The sequence below is a fragment of the Carettochelys insculpta genome, chromosome 7 (genome assembly GCF_033958435.1).
Source record: "Carettochelys insculpta isolate YL-2023 chromosome 7, ASM3395843v1, whole genome shotgun sequence".
Taxonomy (NCBI): Eukaryota; Metazoa; Chordata; order Testudines; family Carettochelyidae; genus Carettochelys; species Carettochelys insculpta.
This window is the reverse complement of record NC_134143.1, coordinates 7,344,454-7,361,707: the sequence shown is the minus strand read 5'-3', so window position 1 is coordinate 7,361,707 and position 17,254 is coordinate 7,344,454. Positions and strand designations below refer to the sequence as shown.

General features: G+C 45.4%; 1 pseudogene; it reads left to right on the top strand.

The window, feature by feature from the left end:
- The first annotated feature begins 2,564 nt into the window (after nucleotides 1-2,564).
- LOC142015771 (cytochrome P450 2H2-like) lies at nucleotides 2,565-12,813 on the top strand (annotated as a pseudogene).
- Nucleotides 12,814-17,254: the final 4,441 nt, after the last annotated feature.

Genomic DNA, 17,254 nt, shown 5'->3' with positions numbered 1-17,254 from the left:
TGGTTTACCCATCTCTTGGGTATCCTGACAGGCTCAGCCAGGCTTAAGTAGTTTGGGAGGATACCCTGCCTTATCAGACTTGCACAACTATTGCAACAGGGGAGCTGCTCCCATTCACATCCCCGTCGCCATTCCCTAGCAGGCTTTTGCAGGTTTCTGAAAGCACTGTAAGCAAAGGAACATGAGAACGGCCATACTGGCTCAGACTAATGGTCCACGGAACCCAGTACCCTGCCAATAACAGATACTTCAGTGGTAATGAACAGAACAGGGCAATTTATCCAGTGATTTGTGCACTGTCAGTGTCTGGCAGTCAGAGGTCTCAGGACACTAAGAACATTGTTGCTTTCCTTGTATTTTTTATTGTATTTTTGTAGGTAGTCCATCGTGTCCAACGATGACGTCTGGAGCTTGCACAGGCTCATCGGTTGTGGAGTCGCATGTGGCTGAGGAGTCTAAGCTTTGAACGGGATTGGCGTTCAAACTGGGGGTGAGTTAATTGTCCTGGCTCTGTTGGTGCAGCTGCTGCTCTTGCTTTCTTTCTCTCACGAGCATCAATGAGGCATACGCCTCACTGCTCTTCAAAGTTGTCATACACTTGTCATACGAGAGCACACCAGCCTGTTGGGTCTTTCACATGCTGCTTCAGCTGATCTGGTTTGAAACCAGCATGAGCAATGTTGGCATTCATACAGTCTTCATATCTCTTGCGAGTCCTGCCTCGATTCCTTTTGCCCTGAGAGAGTTCACCATAGAGGAGCTGCTTAGGGATTCTTGACTCCTCCATTTGTATGACGTGCCCTGTTCAGCGAAGCTGGGCTTTCAGAATCATGGCTCCTGTGCTTGTGGTTCCTGCTGTATCCAGGACTTCCAGGTTCGTAACTCCGTCCTGCCATTGAATGTGCAGTATTGACCTCAGGCTGTGTGTGTTGAAGTGCTCCAGCAATTTTATATGTTTTCTGTACAAGAGCCAGGTTTCATATTCATAAAGGAGACTGGCCAGGACTACAGCCTTGTACACTTTCAGTTTAGTGGACTGTAAGATGTTGTTCTGATTCAACACTTGCGCTCTCAGAGGTCCTCGTGCACAGCTGGCCTGGCAGATTCTGGCATTGATTTCTTTGTCAAGGGAGCCATCATTGGCTATCACACTGCCAAGGTACTTGAACTCCTGTACTGTTTTTAACTCTGTTCCTTCAATCAAGATTGAAGTGGGGAGAGCAGCAGTTCCTGGAGAGGGTTAAAACAGTAGCTCGGTCTTTCCTAGGCTGATGGTCAAACCAAAGATGTGAATGTCATCCTCAAACTTGTTGATGATGAGCTGGAGATCAGATTCCTTGTGTGCCATAAGTGCACAGTCATCAGCAAAAAGGGCTTCAAGGATGAGCCTCTCAAGCGTCTTGGTTTTAGCATTCAGATGACAAAGGTCGAAAAGTTTCCCATCAAGTGTGTATTTTATGTAGACTCCGTGGTCCAGGTCCCTAAGTGCGTGGCTGAGGACGCACGAGACAAAGAGGTCGAGTAACACTGGGGCCAGCACACACCCTTGCTTCACACCATCGGATATCTCAAATGGATCTGAGGACTCGCCATTTGGAAGAAGAAAGACAGTCATGTCATCGTGGAACAGTAGTGTGAAGTTAAGGAATCTTTGCCCATCATGTCTAATCGCCATTGATGGACCCATTCTCCAAGAACTTCTCTACTTGTTTTAACCCTGCCATCAGATGTCACTGATGTATCGTGATCGGCCAGATATAGATAGGTGTTCAGCTGCATGCAGGTGTTGGCCCTGTGTGCTGCCCTGGTTCTGCCCAGATAGCCAGCACAGCAGACTCTGAGAGAACCCCTGAGAAGCACACACAATCAGGTCAGGTGCAAGGTGTCCGGACAAGTTAACTGTCTTGAGCTTTGCTCAGTATAGTTCTAGCTCGCAGGATACGATGTGGACAGTTATGCTACCACATGTATGGCCATTGCAATGGACCTGCTCAGTGAGAGGTGGGTTTTTTCATTGCCACATATAGACAAAGACAGCCCCTCTGAGATAGGTTTTTATGCCTAACTATGAGGAAGTTACACAGCACTCCTAACCTATCATGCTGTCCTCACCTGAGTTGCATGAAATTCAACTTGTACTTGGCTGCCTGGCAATACAACCTACCTGTAAGTCGGGAGTTTACTGCAGTGTTAGAAAAAGCTTAAGAGCTAAGAACATGCTATGAAAATTACGGTACCACAAGCTACCTAGGGTGTGAAAGTACAGATAAGGAAATGAGATTTGAAATCTTCATGCATATGCATAAGATGTTCAGTGTGGTCAGAGGTATTATATAAAAAGAGGTTCCCTTATTTGAGTAAAAGTGACCCACGGAATGAACCCAATTGTTGACCCCATGGGGTACCTCAGATGAAATCATCCCTCTATCAGTGATCAGTAATTGAGAGGCTGGCTGGAATGGTCTTTAAGAAGGTGTGTGTGGTTACACTTTTAGGGATTTCGTGAAAAGAGAAAAGGGAGGGACGCGGGTTAAGTCACATCTCGGGGATGGGCAGCACAAGAAATGGGGGTTCTCTCCAAAAGTGGCCATTTCCCTCTTCCTGTGAAGACAAAGCCATTTGTACAGACATCCATGTCCAAGGAAGGAGCCAAATCCAGATACTGGCTGCGAGATAATCTGCAAGGAATCACACCCAAAGGGGTAAATGGCGAAGGGGCTCTGAATTCTCAATAGGGAGGCAGAAGTGAAAATGTTGAGGCATTTGGGGACTTTGGGTCTGGAGACCTCACAAAGTAGGGAAGTTGTAAGAGTGGTGCAGTGGGCTGAAGAGGGCAATAAAGCAGCAACCCAAGATGGGGCCTGCTGAGAAAGGGGCTGATAGGAGTTGGCTGTGTAGTAGTCTCCAAACTTTATCTACAACCTGAAGAGCACCGTGAAAGGCCATCACCCTTCTTCTATGTGTCAGCTGGCACCAAGACTCTCAGGGTGTGTACATCGAGTGGATGATGATTTCATGGACATCTGGGGGTGGGGGAAGGGCCTTAAACGTTTCATGTGATGATTAATCTTTGGTCTGGGTCAGGGAGAGCACCAGCAGCAAACACAGTTGTTATGCAAACAAAAGGTCAGAGGAGTCCATTCTGAGTTTGTCAGTGTCTAATAAACTTGGTTGGCCCTAGATGATGATGTTGGCCCAGAAGAAAGTAGAGTTGTCATTGGCTAACTGCTTGAACTTTGCACTGTGTTTTGCTAGCAATATATAGAGTTTGGGTTCTGAAATCCAAAGTAATCCCTTGTTTGAGGGACATGAGCCAATCTCTACATAAGGTAATGGAATTTTTTTCCTTTATGACTGGCTTTGTCTCAGGGAGGCCAAATGTGGGCAAGAATGTTGTGGGAGACTGTAACAAACGGGTTGCCTCAGTCAAGGTGTAACGTTTCCACTGACTTCCCCATTTCCACAGAGTCACTTACCTCAGCATAGACGCTCGCGTAGTTACTCGCTCATCACTTGCCCTTGGTAAATCCATGTTGACTTCTCTTGATCACTTTTCTGTCCTTTAAGTGCTTCAAAATGGATTCCTTGAGCATGCACTCCATGATTTTTCCAGGGACTGAAGTAAGGCTGATTGGACTCCAATTCCCTGGTTTGTCCTTCATTCTCTTTTAAAAGATGGGCACCACATTTGCCTTTTTCCAAATATCTGAGACCTCTCCCGATTTCCACAAGCTTTCAAAGATAATAGCCAAAGGCTCTGCAATGACATCTGCCAATTCTCTCAATAGCCTTTGATGAATATAACTTTTCTTGTCGCTTCCCTTACTTCTCTGCTGGTGCGATGCTGCCTTGAGAGCTGGGCACCAAAGCAGCCAGTGGTGTTGCCACTCTGCCCGCCTTCAGAGCTGCATGGGGGCTTTGTTTTGGGAGTGTGGCCATAAAAGCCACAGCCACAAAGCAAGGCTGCGTGATCAAATAAATTAGAGAAGCACCAGGCTGGAGATTTAGGTAGGAAGTGTGAGGATCTACATTTTGGAATTTGGTGCTTCTGTCCTTTTCACGTGACAGGAGAGCTACTTATACTTTTACGTTAAGTGACTTTAGTAAAAATACTTTGGTCTGTTGTGTTAATCAATGACAGCTCAGTGTGAAGTACGGCCCAGTTTTCACGATATACTTTGGCTCCGAGCCGATTGTGCTGCTGTCTGGATACACGGCTGTAAAGGAAGCGCTGATTGACCAAAGGCAGTAGTTCAGTGGAAGAGGAACCCAACCATTGTTTGAGAAGATTGCCAAAGGAAAAGGTACATTTCAGAGGTGTATCACTGATGTTCTCTGTATATGGAGAACACGACTCAGAAGACAGCTGTGTTTTGCTTAGCTCTGTTCTTTGAATGATTCTAACTTTTGCCACCTCTTGATATCCCAGTGGAGTTCTGATTTTTATCAAGTACCAGTATATTCCTTTTGCTCTAATTACTGTGCCAGTTGTAGTAAGTACAGGCCCAGTATGAGGCCTTAGGCCTGAACCAAAGTAATGGTCAAAACTTTGGTAACAGAAAGCAAAGTGCAGCTGTGAGCTAAAGGAATGCATTGCTCACAGAAGTTGGCAAGAAGAGGGTTGATGTTGCATTTTGCTCACAGAAGTTGGCAAGAGGAGGGTTGATGTTGCATATGCCTGTGTACCTAGCATGTTGAAATAGGAACATGGTACCAGAACACCCGACCCTGGAACATTCCACAGATAAGAAAGAACAGGCCGACCCATCCTTATGAGAGGGGCAGAAGGGTAATATGGTGGATAGAGTTGTTTTGTTCGAACCAACATGTACAAGGTGAGAGGCGGCACCTGACTACATAGAAGGGTTGTACCTCAATATGTCAGGAGTGATGTGTGAATTGTTTGTACCTGTGTATAAAAATGTACTTCTCGGATGTGGTCTGGCTGAGGGGGCAGTGGAAAGTCCCGCCACTGACTGAGCCGAGTCCATTGACCATGGGTGCATATTTGTAGTATGCCCTGACTTAGACTGAGAAGTCTACAGGGAACTACTATTGTGTCCAATACAGCAATAACCTGGCCGACGTGCCTTCGCACCTTACTAGACTCTGTGGTCATTGGGGGTTCTCCTCGGGTCTGCTGTATCAGCTATCTGCAGAGCTGGGGCAGCACACAGAGGGAACACACGCACGCAGCCGAGTGATACATTGGAGGGAGCAGAGCACCACACTGGTGGCAACTCTGACAATACCGCTTTACACTGTGTTAGTGAATGAAATACAGCCATTGGGCTAACAACTGATGGAAAGAACCAGATGGAGAATTTTTTTAGATACACATGTCAATGTCACATGGTGTTGTTAGTAGAAGACAAAAACCACAATCTTTGAGTTCACGTTCTTTCAGTGACCAATATGTCCTTAGGTTAGACAATTTGGAAAACTACGTTGATGTGAATCCAGGAGGAAGTCCGTTTTCTGGTGGAAAGGCTCAGAAACACACAGGGTGGGGATTTGCTGTCTGTGTGCTGGAAACTGAAGAGTCGGCTAAAGACTCTCTTGTTTTCCTTTTCTTGTGATAGTAACTTTGGTTGAAACAGTAGCTGCGCATATTACAACCCGTGTTTCCCTGAAATTAGCTGCATGAGAAAAGTTTGTGAGATACAAGTTCCTGAAGGTTATCTCCCATGTTTTCTTTCCTCTGGTTTATAGTCAATGAGCAAATGGGGAAAGTTTGTCTTGAGTAGGTGTAACCTAACACAGGGACCTGAAATAGGGTGGTTTGGTTTTCTTCAATGTGTAGGGCTAATACAGTTTGCTTATTCTGATTCTCTTCCCTGTTGGATGTCCAAGACACGGTGACACCTGTATCAGGTGATTTTGGCTAAGCCAGGAATGTTTGAATCCCAATTTACAGTGCTTTATAAGTGGTGGTGATTTTATTAAAACTAAGTTAAGTTCTATTAGTTGCTCAACATCCCAGTCATGATGGGGTCTCCTTTTCTAATAGGTTGTGTAAACAAACCGTTACAGATAGTCCCAGCCCCAACCAGCGTATGTGTTATTGAAAGTTGAAGATGGACAAGTGGAGAAAGGAAGGTTTATTTTCTCTTTTTGAGACAGGGAACAAAGACAGAACGCGATGAAATGTCTCACTTGAGGTCCCACCTGGGAAGTGTCTGACATTGGTGGGAATTTTTCCGAGATTTCCAGAGACCCAGGCCACTGCCTCTCTCTTGCAATATTTAATGCAACAGTTTAGGGCAAAAATGAAGCTGACTGGCCATCTGGGTGAATGGTGTGTGAGAGGGGAAAATGGAGGGGGGCCCATCTCCATTCGGTACTTATAAAGAGGAAGTTGTGTTACTGCTGTTGCTGGTTGTGTATCCTGAGCCAAGAGGCAGCTGCTTCTGTCGGGAATGGCCCAAAAGGAATCTGACTTTGACTCAATTGCAGCTGCAAAACGAAATAGTTCTACCCCAATATTGGGAAGAGCTGCAGTCTGAGAAGGATGATGGGACCATGAGGAGAAACAGAAGGGTGTAGGGCTCAGAGACACCCAGAACAGCTCAACCCATCATGGTAACAAGGGGAAAGAAGTCTTGATGATTCCCTGTTCTGTTGATTGCCTTTGGGGCTCCTGGCATGGGCTGCTGTTGGGGAGAGGGTACTGGACGAGGCAGACATTTGCTCTGGCCATTTTTATGTTGCTGTTTGGGAAGCAGTGAGTCTGCCATGCTGGTATCCAGTCCAAAAGAGATGGGACTATAGGATTCCTTCCTTCCATTCAGCGAAGGATAAGAACTCTCAACTGGCACCTGAGAGGGGCTCTCAAAAGGGGCTGAGAGCTCACCCTGGAAGTGTGACACCACAGCTCTCCCTCCCCAGTGAATAGTAGAGACTGCCCTCTAGGCGTGGGGCCACCAGATCCAGAACGTCTCAATAGCATCAAAGGCTGAAAGTGGAAATACTGATTTATAAACTTGACTCTGGCTTTATTTTGCTCCAGGGCGGCCCTTTGACCCTGCCGTCTTCCTCAGCCACGCCATCTCCAACATCATCTGCTCTGTCGTGTTTGGGGACCGGTTTGACTATGAAGATAAGAAATTTCTGACTTTAATTCATCTCATCATGGAAAACAAGAAGTTGTTTGGCTTCTTCCTGGTCCAGGTGTGTTCTGGAGTTTCTTCTGATTCACTGTGGATGGAGGGACAGACGCATTTTTAAATATTTCTTTTACTATTCATTTCCCTTAAATAGGTGTTTCCCTTTCTCATAATGGTCCCGTTTTCCATGTCAGACTGCAGCTATTCCCAATATTGGGGTTGAACTATTTCATTTTGCAGCTGCAATTGAGTCAGTTGGGTAAACACTATGGTTATCTGGCCCACAGTAAAAAAAGATGTGTTTTTCCTTCCACCTTTATAGCTGTACAATTTTTTCCCGACTCTCCTGGATTACATTCCGGGGCCTCACCACATGGCATTAAAAAATGCTGAGGAGCTCAAGAGAGTTGTTCTGGAGAGAGTGAAGATGCACAAAGAGTCGCTGGACCCCAGCTGCCCTCAAGACTTCACTGATGCTTCCCTCGTCAAAATGGAAGAGGTATGTGAGGGCAGAGGTTGTGGAGTGAGTCTGACCAATTTTGGGTGTTTTTCTCTCTGCACAAGACCCAGAAGAGAACCTGGTTTCTGAACATGAAACTTCCATTCTCATAGCCTGTGATGGAGTGGGGGGAGTGCATGTGTGAGTCAGGCTGGATGTCTGAGGCAAGCAGCAGCTCCCAGTGGCTAAGGATGACCCTGGGGCTACAACTGGCAGGTAACACCTCTGCCCTGAACAAAGAGGAGGGAGGAGCCAAGCTGGGTTTTGAATCGGGTGCGGCAGTTAGAGGCTAGGGGAAGGGAGAGCTGGAAGGCAGCCAGCCTGAGGAGGGGGAAAGCTACACCCTAGAGGGGCACCCCTCGGGGTCTTCTCCCCAGGACAGGTTGGAACGACTGTCTCTGGCTGCTGTACTGTCGTTTCTGTGAGAAACTGGGCATCTGTTGCCTAATAAACCTCCTGTTGTACCTGCTGAGCGAGTGTCACTCCTGCCAGGGGACGGGGTGCAGTGCAGGGGGACCCCTCAACCCCATCACATAGCCCCTCCCTGCTCATCTCGTTTGTGTGAGTGATGCTGGTGGGACTTCACCTGTAAGACAGGCAGGACTGGTCCCTCAGGCTGTGCACACGCTGCATTGAAAGATGCACAGGAAGCAGTGGCTGGCAGTTTCAAAAGGTGCCTGTGCTCTTACCTCCAGACCTAGCCTACTCCTAGCTTACTGGAAATGCCTCTTGGAAATCCCCTGTGATATTTTGCAACAGCCTATTAGCAATTCTGTCACGGCCGGCCTTGCTCAGCAGGTAGCCAGGCATTTGCACGTTCATTGGGGTTTTCCTTCCTTTGGAACATCAAAGTGAAATCATTTGGCTCCTCGTTTGAAAGTGGTTTCCTCTTTTGTTCATTTTTCTTAAAGACACTAGATGGTTCATTAATTGTTTAGAAGGTGAGAAGGCTCAGGCTTGTATGAACAGATGCCACATGCTGCGATTGTCAGTGATGAAAGAAATATGAGAAAACTCTCTGCAGGAACGACAGAATGACCAGTCGGAATTTACCACTGAAAACTTAGCAAGAAGGACAGTAGATTTATTCCTTGCTGGGACAGATACAACCAGCACCACCCTGAGATACGGATTCCAGATTCTTCTGAAATACCCACACATAGAAGGTTTCACATTGATAGACACAATTTGTAGTTTTGAAGAACTGAGGGGCTCATGTTATTCTGGACATCAATCTCTTGCGGAGGCGTTCGGGGATGGGTGTTTTAGATCAGTGGGGACAGCTGTTACCATTGGAAAAGCACCAACACGGCTGCCTTTACCAAACTTTCTTATGGGCCATCTCAGCACAGGGCCGTCAAATTGAAGTAGACCACAGGCCAGGAGAAAGTGTATGTGTTTGTTAAGGAGAAGCCTTCACTGCCCCTGGCCGAATGGCGCCTAATTTTTGGGTAAGAGGTACCTTTCCATCCCAGGGCTGTCACGACCCTGTGTTCTGTTTGATAACACAGCAAGGCGTGAGCCATATCACCACCCTTTTGCAACAGTGTTGGTTCTTTGTCCTGTAGCTTTTTTGACCCTCAAACTGACCAATTTTCTTCTGTTCCCCATCTAAGATCAGTACATCTGGCAATGTGGCAAAAAAGTGGGGAAAACGATGAGGACCCTGGAGTCTAACTTTATTCTTAATGTCATCCATTTGCTGACAGAGAAAATTCATGAAGAGATTGATCGTGTGATTGGCCGAGGCCGAAGCTCCTGCATGGCAGACCGAAGTCAGATGCCCTTCACAGATGCTGTTTTACATGAGATGCAGAGATTCCTTAACCTTCTTCCATTCGGTGTGGCGCATGCTGTGACCAAAGATGTTCATTTCAGACAATATTTTACCCCCAAGGTTAGTTCTCAGGGTTTCTCTGTTATAGTTCACTTCTTCTACCTTTTCCTTTTTGAATTATTCGAAATAGAAATGTTTTGAATGTGGCCGATGTTCTTCACAATTACTGGCATGAAAAAGAACAGAACCCTGCATTCTGCAGGCCCAGCTGTCATTCCGGAGGAAAGACTTTGAACCTTGTGTACCATTTCAGACACGGAATTGATGTCAAATAGAATGGTCATCAGTTTTGCCTCTTTTTGGAAGTCTCTTGAATGAGATCAGTTTCCGGAGTGGTCCTGTTCCCCGGCTCCTCCAAGCTTTACACATGCTCAAATATTAATAAGCAGCCCCACTCAAAGTGCACACAACCTAGGCTGCCAACTGAGCTTCACTTTGAGCCATATCAGCATTTTCAGCATTATTGTGTTCCTCTTAGATATGGGGAAACTATTGGTGTGATAACTCAATTATAAAGACAAGGGAAACTCAGATGCTTCTGAAAGTGAGATGAGAGAGGCACCTCATATTTCTGAATCTGAACCAGCATTTTCTGTAAACATATACAGCTGCTCAGGAGAGAGTCAACTGCCACCTAGCTGATTAACAGAGCACCCACAAATAGGTTTTTGTTTCTACCAGTGGTGCACACAAAGGCTTCTCTGCATATAAAAATTTAATTCTGCAAATTTGGGCAAAAAATCCATACATGAATGGAAAAGGTTAGAGGGAACATTGATCTCAATCAGACTTTTGAGGACCTGTTTGCAGTCGACACCAGGGTGATGTTCTAATGGGAGCAGACTTCTGCTGAGATTCCAGGATCTTGTTGTTCCAGGTCGGCTGCAGTTTGTTGGGGTTACCTTATCTCCTGGGATCTGATGATTTGTTGTTCTGTTTGAAGCATGACTTTGCAGGGATGCAAGGAAATGAAGGAAAGGAAAGTGTGTCCTGTTTTCTAGCTCAGTGAGTTCTGGAGACTTTTTACTTTGCAATGTAACCACTCAAACTTTCTTAATCGGTATTTACTAAAACAGAGCGCCACAGTATTCCCGTTTCTGGAGTCGGTCTTATGTGACAGCAAGGAATTTCCAAATCCGGAGCAGTTTAACCCAGGGCATTTCTTGGATGAAAATGGTTCCTTGAAGAAAAGTGACTTCTTCACACCTTTTTCAACAGGTAAAAGACACTGTATTTATTTCAGACTCCAGACCATTCTCTCTTAGCTTTGTCTTGAGCATACAAAGATTCCTCAAACTTTAGTCTTCTCAGCATTTGCAGGTCGTCCCTGAGACAGAGCTTCTAATAACAGTGGAGCATCTGTCAGTTGCCAGTCTTTCTTTCTCTTTCTTTCTTTCTTTCTTTCTTTTTGACTTGCTGAACAACCATTACTCTCTCCTCTGCCTGGCAATGAGGTATCTCCCTTTGTCTGTTTGTCTCTCAGCTTGCTGTGGATGAATTGTGATGGAATGCACATGGAAGAGTAAAAATGAAGGGAGTAACGTGGAACAGGGTTGAAGTTAACTCTGCATGAACATCTGGACAAAGAGGAATAGGGGCTGCTTATGTATCAACTTTATTCCAATCATGGAAGAACCCCAGTCACTCTGTTAAAAAAAAGAAAACAAACTTCTCTGGGCTTTTGTCTGCCTCCAGCCTGCTGCTTTCCATACCTGCACCTCTCCGCTTCTTACTTCCAAATTCCACTGAAGAACCATCAAGCTTAAATATATTAGCTGGTTCGAGATTTGCATTCTTCACCTCTTCCCACCCTGCTCTGTTTATTGATGTTTGAAAGGTTACTGATCATATGGAACTCAGCCTTTCAAATGATCTCTTACTGAGGACTCAACTCTGCCAACGTTTTCATACCTTCCTGGACTCTTAGCGATGGCCATTATCTTCTATACAGTTACCCTGAATCTCTCTAGGCATCTAACTTTAACCCTGAGGTTTACTTCCATTGTGACGGTATGTAAAGTATATTGCAAACAAAGATCTCCTGCATCTCCTCAAACTTCCTTTTCCATTGCAGGGAAACGGATCTGTGCCGGAGAGGGGCTGGCTCGGATGGAACTCTTTTTGGTACTGACAACAATTTTGCAGAATTTTACCTTGAAGCCTTTTGCGCATCCCAAAGACATTGATTTAACTACAGTAACAAACCATACAACCTTTGTGTTCTGCCTCGCTAAAGATAACGAAAAGCCACCTCAGGCTATATCCACACATAAAAGTTATTGTGAAATAAGCCATTCCGTAACAGCTTATTTTAAATTAACACAGCTACATGCAAGAATGGATTACAGCTTTTTTGGAAGTATCGCTATTCTGAGTCTTAAGAGTGCCTATTTTGAAATAGGCATTATTTCTCCTACAGTGACGTTTAAGAAATTTGAAATAACGCACCTGCCATTTTTAAATTTTTTTTGAAATAATGTGTACGTGCTGTAGATGCTCACAAAGTCATTTTGAAAGAACAGGTCTTATCTTGGAATAACTTTGCTGGGTGGCCATAGCCTCAGAGTCTTAGACTAGCACCTTAATTGGATTGCATGTGATTCCAAATTCGTTGTTTTAGTGACAGAAATGAAGTCATTGTCTTTAAACAACCAGGTAAATAACCTTATTAAACTTCCACTTGACAGCTTATTTCTCCAGCTCACCATCATGCTCCTGTATCTTTATTGAATTTGCATGTTTATCACCTATTGTTTGACACATTGCAGGTGAGTGACTGAGCTGGGTGAATTGTGCTTTGGGCAAGAGAGATGCTACAGTAGTCTGTGTTTAGCAAGTTGATCAGACACCCTGTGCTTAGGGAGGCATACTTCTAAGTGTATCAAATAAACAGCCCCCTTTAGCTAGAGGCTGGGACGTGCTTATCTTTGTGCTTTCTTTCTTCTTTCCATTCGTTTTTCCTTCCATCTCTGAGCATCAAATCATATACCTACTACCTCTGTATATTGAGAGACCTTGTCCTTGTTTTCACTCATAAAGTACCTGCTGTGCTCTTGTTAATGTCTTCTTAACCCCAACCAAATGTTGCCTGGCTTGTACAGCTGTTTGTGCAACATTTCGCACCGATGACGCAAAATCCCCCAAATCGCAGGAGCACTTGTTGGGAGGCAGCACTTTCCAGACACTTCTTTCCTTTAAATCTACAATGCTGGCCATTCCTCAGCCTGGGCAGATGTTTGTACATCATTGGAAAGTTAAAAGTTAAAAGTGAAAAAACTTGATGCAGTCCAAGCCCCTGTGGTCCTACACAATTGTTGTAGAATCTTTATCTAATCTTTTAATCTTTTACAGTTTTTATTTCAAGTCTGTAAATTTTCCCATGTCTTTAGCTATGTAACCAAGCGGACTTTTCCAAAGGGAAGCTGTCACCTGTTCTCTAACATTAAGAACTTTGTTTATTACCAACCACCCACGATTATAACACACTAACTGCAACTGAAGCTGGACTGGAAAATGAAACATTTCAAAGGTTCGAGAGGGGAAAAAAGTCGAAAGGTGGATAAAACTGATGGACAGGAAATTGAGCCGCATTTCATTTTGGAAACCCCAAAATGTTCGTGTGATGGAAATATCTCAGTGCTTGTCAAGTGAACTATGTTCCCAAGGCTTGTGGTTTCTCCAGCAAAAGCTGGATGGCCAGGGAGATTGGGAACCAGGTTGCTATGCAGCCCTGGCCAAGGAGTACTAGTGCTACAGCTGTCCTCCAAATGGACTGAGAACGGAGCTGGAAACATGGGGAGCCAGAGACTTGAGAGCTCAGGCTACGAAGGGTATATATGACATGTGAAGCCCATGAGAGCATGAAGGGGCTGTAAAGAGGAGGTCTGTGGACCCAGATTTTGTCCCTCTCCTCCTAGGGAGTGACAAGGAGGAAATCCATGGAGATAGGAATTTCCTGATTCCTGCCCTGGCCTGGGAAATCTGACAAGAGGCTTGGAGGTGTGTGATGTAGCTACAGGATCTGAGGGATCTGTGTCCCATATTAATTTAGCAAACCCCAAATGACTCCCAAGGAAAGACCTCAGGCACGGTGCAGTGACAAAGAAATTCAGCCATGTTTTTAGCACTCAGAGCACATGCAATGGATTCCAGAGCTTTCACAGCATTTCTAGCAGATTTTTCCCTAAACATATCTCTGTTGATGAGCATTTGGCACCCTAAATGCAGTGCTTGTCATAATCATGAGGGTTAGCCAGCAGCCTGGGAGTAAAAGGGTTAACCTCCTTACCCAGGTGGGGTTAGCCGACAGGAATGTAGGTAAGAATTGAATTTTGGCTCCTCCCCTCTTCTGGTTGGTCTCTCTCTCTTTTTTTTTTTTTTTTTTTTTTCTTTTTCTTTCCAGCCATGAGGGAGAGAGAGACAGAATATCTCCCTCCAAGAATAGGCCCTCCAATCTTCTGTAAGTTGTGTAAGGTTTAGATAGATCCATTTGGCTTTATTGTTTTATGGTTTTGGAAATGGGATCTGATTTCTGTGCACTTCTTAGAAATGTTCTTTTCTTTTCCTTGTAACTAAGTTCTCGGGCCATGGTGAAGTCTTCCCATGTGTTTTACTTTGTAACTCTTCCATCTAGTCATAAAGCTTGCAACACAAATATTGGTGTAATAATAAAAGTTTTCTTTTTATTAACCTGGTATTGGTTAATGTTTGTGTCCTGGTTTTTACTTTTGGGGCTAAAATTTCCCAAGTAGTCTCTCGCTGGTTTCCTTATTATTACTTGGGTGGTGGCAGAGAATTTTATCCCCCAAATCTAGGGTTTTTTTTTGCATTTTTGGGGAAAAGTTTAAACCAAAATATGGTAAATAAGGTTTTGGAGGTACTTTTGCTGGCCCCCACTTCTGCATTTATCTTGCTAGAGTGGGAAAGAAGCCATGACAGCTTGTCTCTAGTTTACCCATCTGTTGGGTATCCTGACAGGCTCAGCCAGGCTTACGTAGTTTGGGAGGATTCCCTGCCTTGTCAGACTTGCACAACTACTGCAACAGTGGAGCTGCTCCCATTAACGGCCCCGTCGCCATTCCCCAGCAGGCTTTTGCAGGTTTCTGAAAGCAGTGCAAGCAAAGGAACATGAGAACGGTCATACTGGCTCAGACTAATGGTCCACAGAACCCCGTACTCTACCAATAACAGATACTTCAGAGGGAATGAGCAGAACAGGGCAACTTATCCAGTGATTTTTCCACTGTCAACGTCTGGCAGTCAGAGGTCTCAGGACACTAAGAACATTGTTGCTTTCCCTGTATTTTTTATTGTATTTTTGTAGGTAGTCCATCGTGTCCAACGATGACGTCTTGAGCTTGCACAGGCTCATCGCTTGTGGAGTCGCATGTGGCTGAGGAGTCCAAGCTTTGAACGGGATGGGCATTCCGAGTGGGGGCAAAGGGATTGTCCTGGCTCTGTTGGTGCAGCTGCTGCTCTTGCTTTCTTCCTCTCATGAGCATTAATGAGGCATACGCCTCACTGCTCTTCAAAGTTGTCATACGCATGTCATACGAGAGCACACCAGCCTGTTGGGTCTTTCACATTCTGTTCCAGCTGATCTGGTTTGAAACCAGCATGAGGAATGTTGGCATTCATGCAGTCTCCATACCTCTTGCGATGCCTGCCTCAATTCCTTTTTGCCCTGGGAGAGTTCACCATAGAGGAGCTGCTTAGGGATTCTTGACTTCTCCATTTGTATGACGTGCCCTGTCCAGCGAAGCTGGGCTTTCAGAATCATGGCTTCGATGCTTGTGGTTCCTGCTGTATCCAGGACCTCCAGGTTCGTAACTCTGTCCTGCCATTGAATGTGCAGTATTGACCTCAGGCTGTGTGTGTGGAAGCTCTCCAGCCATTTTTTATGTTTTCTGTACAAGAGCCAGCTTTCATATTCACACAGGAGACTGGCCAGGACTACAGCCTTGTACACTTTCAGTTTAGTGGACTGTTGGATGATGTGCTGATTCAAGGCTTGTGCTCTCAGAGGTCCGAGTGCATGGCTGGTGTGGCAGATTCTGGCATTGATTTCTTTGTCAAGGGAGCCATCATTGGCTATCACACTGCCAAGGTACTTGAACTCCTGTACTGTTTTTAACTCTGTTCCTTCAATCAAGATTGAAGTGGGAAGAGCAGCAGTTCCTGGAGAGGGTTAAAACAGTACCTTGGTCTCTCCTAGGCTGATGGTCAAACCAAAGAGGCGAATGGCATTCTCAAACTCGTTGACGATGAGGTGGAGATCAGATTCCTTGTGTGCCATAAGTGCACAGTCATCAGCAAAAAGGGCTTCAAGGATGAGCTTCTCAAGCATCTTGGTTTTAGCATTCAGATGACCAAGGTCAAAAAGTGACCCATCAAGTGTGTATTTTATGTTGACTCTGTGGTCCAGGTCCCTTAGTGCGTGGCTGAGGACGCACGTGAAAAAGAGGTTGAATAACACTGGGGCCAGCACACACCCTTGCTTCACACCATCAGATATCTGAAATGGATCTGAGGACCCGCCATTTGAAAGAACAAAGACAGTTATGTCATTGTGGAACAGGAGTGTGAAGTTAAGGAATCTTTGACCATCATGTCTCATCACCATTGATGGATCCATTCTCCAAGAACTTCTCTACTTGTTTTAACCCTACCATCAGATGTCACTGATGTATCGTGATTGGCCAGATATTGATAGGTATTCGGCTGCATGCAGGTGTTGGCCCTGTGTGCTGCCCTGGTTCTGCCCAGATAGCCAGCACAGCAGACTCTGAGAGAACCCCTGAAACACACACAATCAGGTCAGGTGCAAGGTGTCTGGCCAGGTTAACTGTCTTGAGCTTTGCTCAGTATAGTTCTAGCTCGCAGGAGAAGACGTGGACAGTTATGCTACCACATGTATGGCCATTGCAATGGACCTGCTCAGTGAGAGGTGGGATTTTCCATTGCCACATATAGACAAAGACAGCCCCTCCAAGATACATTTTTATGCCTAGCTAAGAGTAAGTTACACAGCACTGCTAACCTATCATGCTGTCCTCACCTCACTTGCATGAAATTCAACTTGTACTTGGCTGCCCGGCAATACAACCTGCTTGTAAGTCGGGAGTAAACTGTAGTGTTACTAAGAGCTTAAGAGCTAAGAACATGCTATGAAAATTATGGTACCACAAGCTACCTAGGTTGTGGAAGTACAGATAAGGAAAAGAGGATTGAAATCTTCTTGCACATGCATAAGATGTTCGATGTGGTCAGAGGTATTATTTAAAAAGAGGTTCCCTTATTTGAGTAAAAGTGACCCATGGAATGAACCCAATGGTTGACCCCATGGGACATCACAGCTGGAATCATCCCTCTGTCAGTGATCAGTAATTGAGAGGCCGGCTGGAAGGATCTTTAAGAAGGTGTGTGTGGCTGCACTTTTAGGGATTTCATGCAAAGAGGAAAGGGAGGGAGGTGGGTTAAGTCACATCTCGGTGAGGGGCAGCACAAGAAATGGGGGTTCTGTCCCGAAGTGGCCAGTTCCCTCTTTCTCTGAAGACAAGGCCATTTGTTCAGAGGTCCACGTCCAAGGAAGGACCCAAATCCAGATACTGGCTGCGAGATAATGCGCAAGGAATCACACCCAGAAGGGGTAAATAGCGAAAGGGCTCTGAATTCGCAATAGGGAGGCAGAAGTGAAAATGCTGGGGCAGTTGGGGACTTTGTGTCTGGAGACCTCACAAAGTAGGGAGGTGGTAAGAGTGGTTTAGTGGGCTGAAGAGGGCAATAAAGCAGCAACCCAAGATGGGGGCCAGC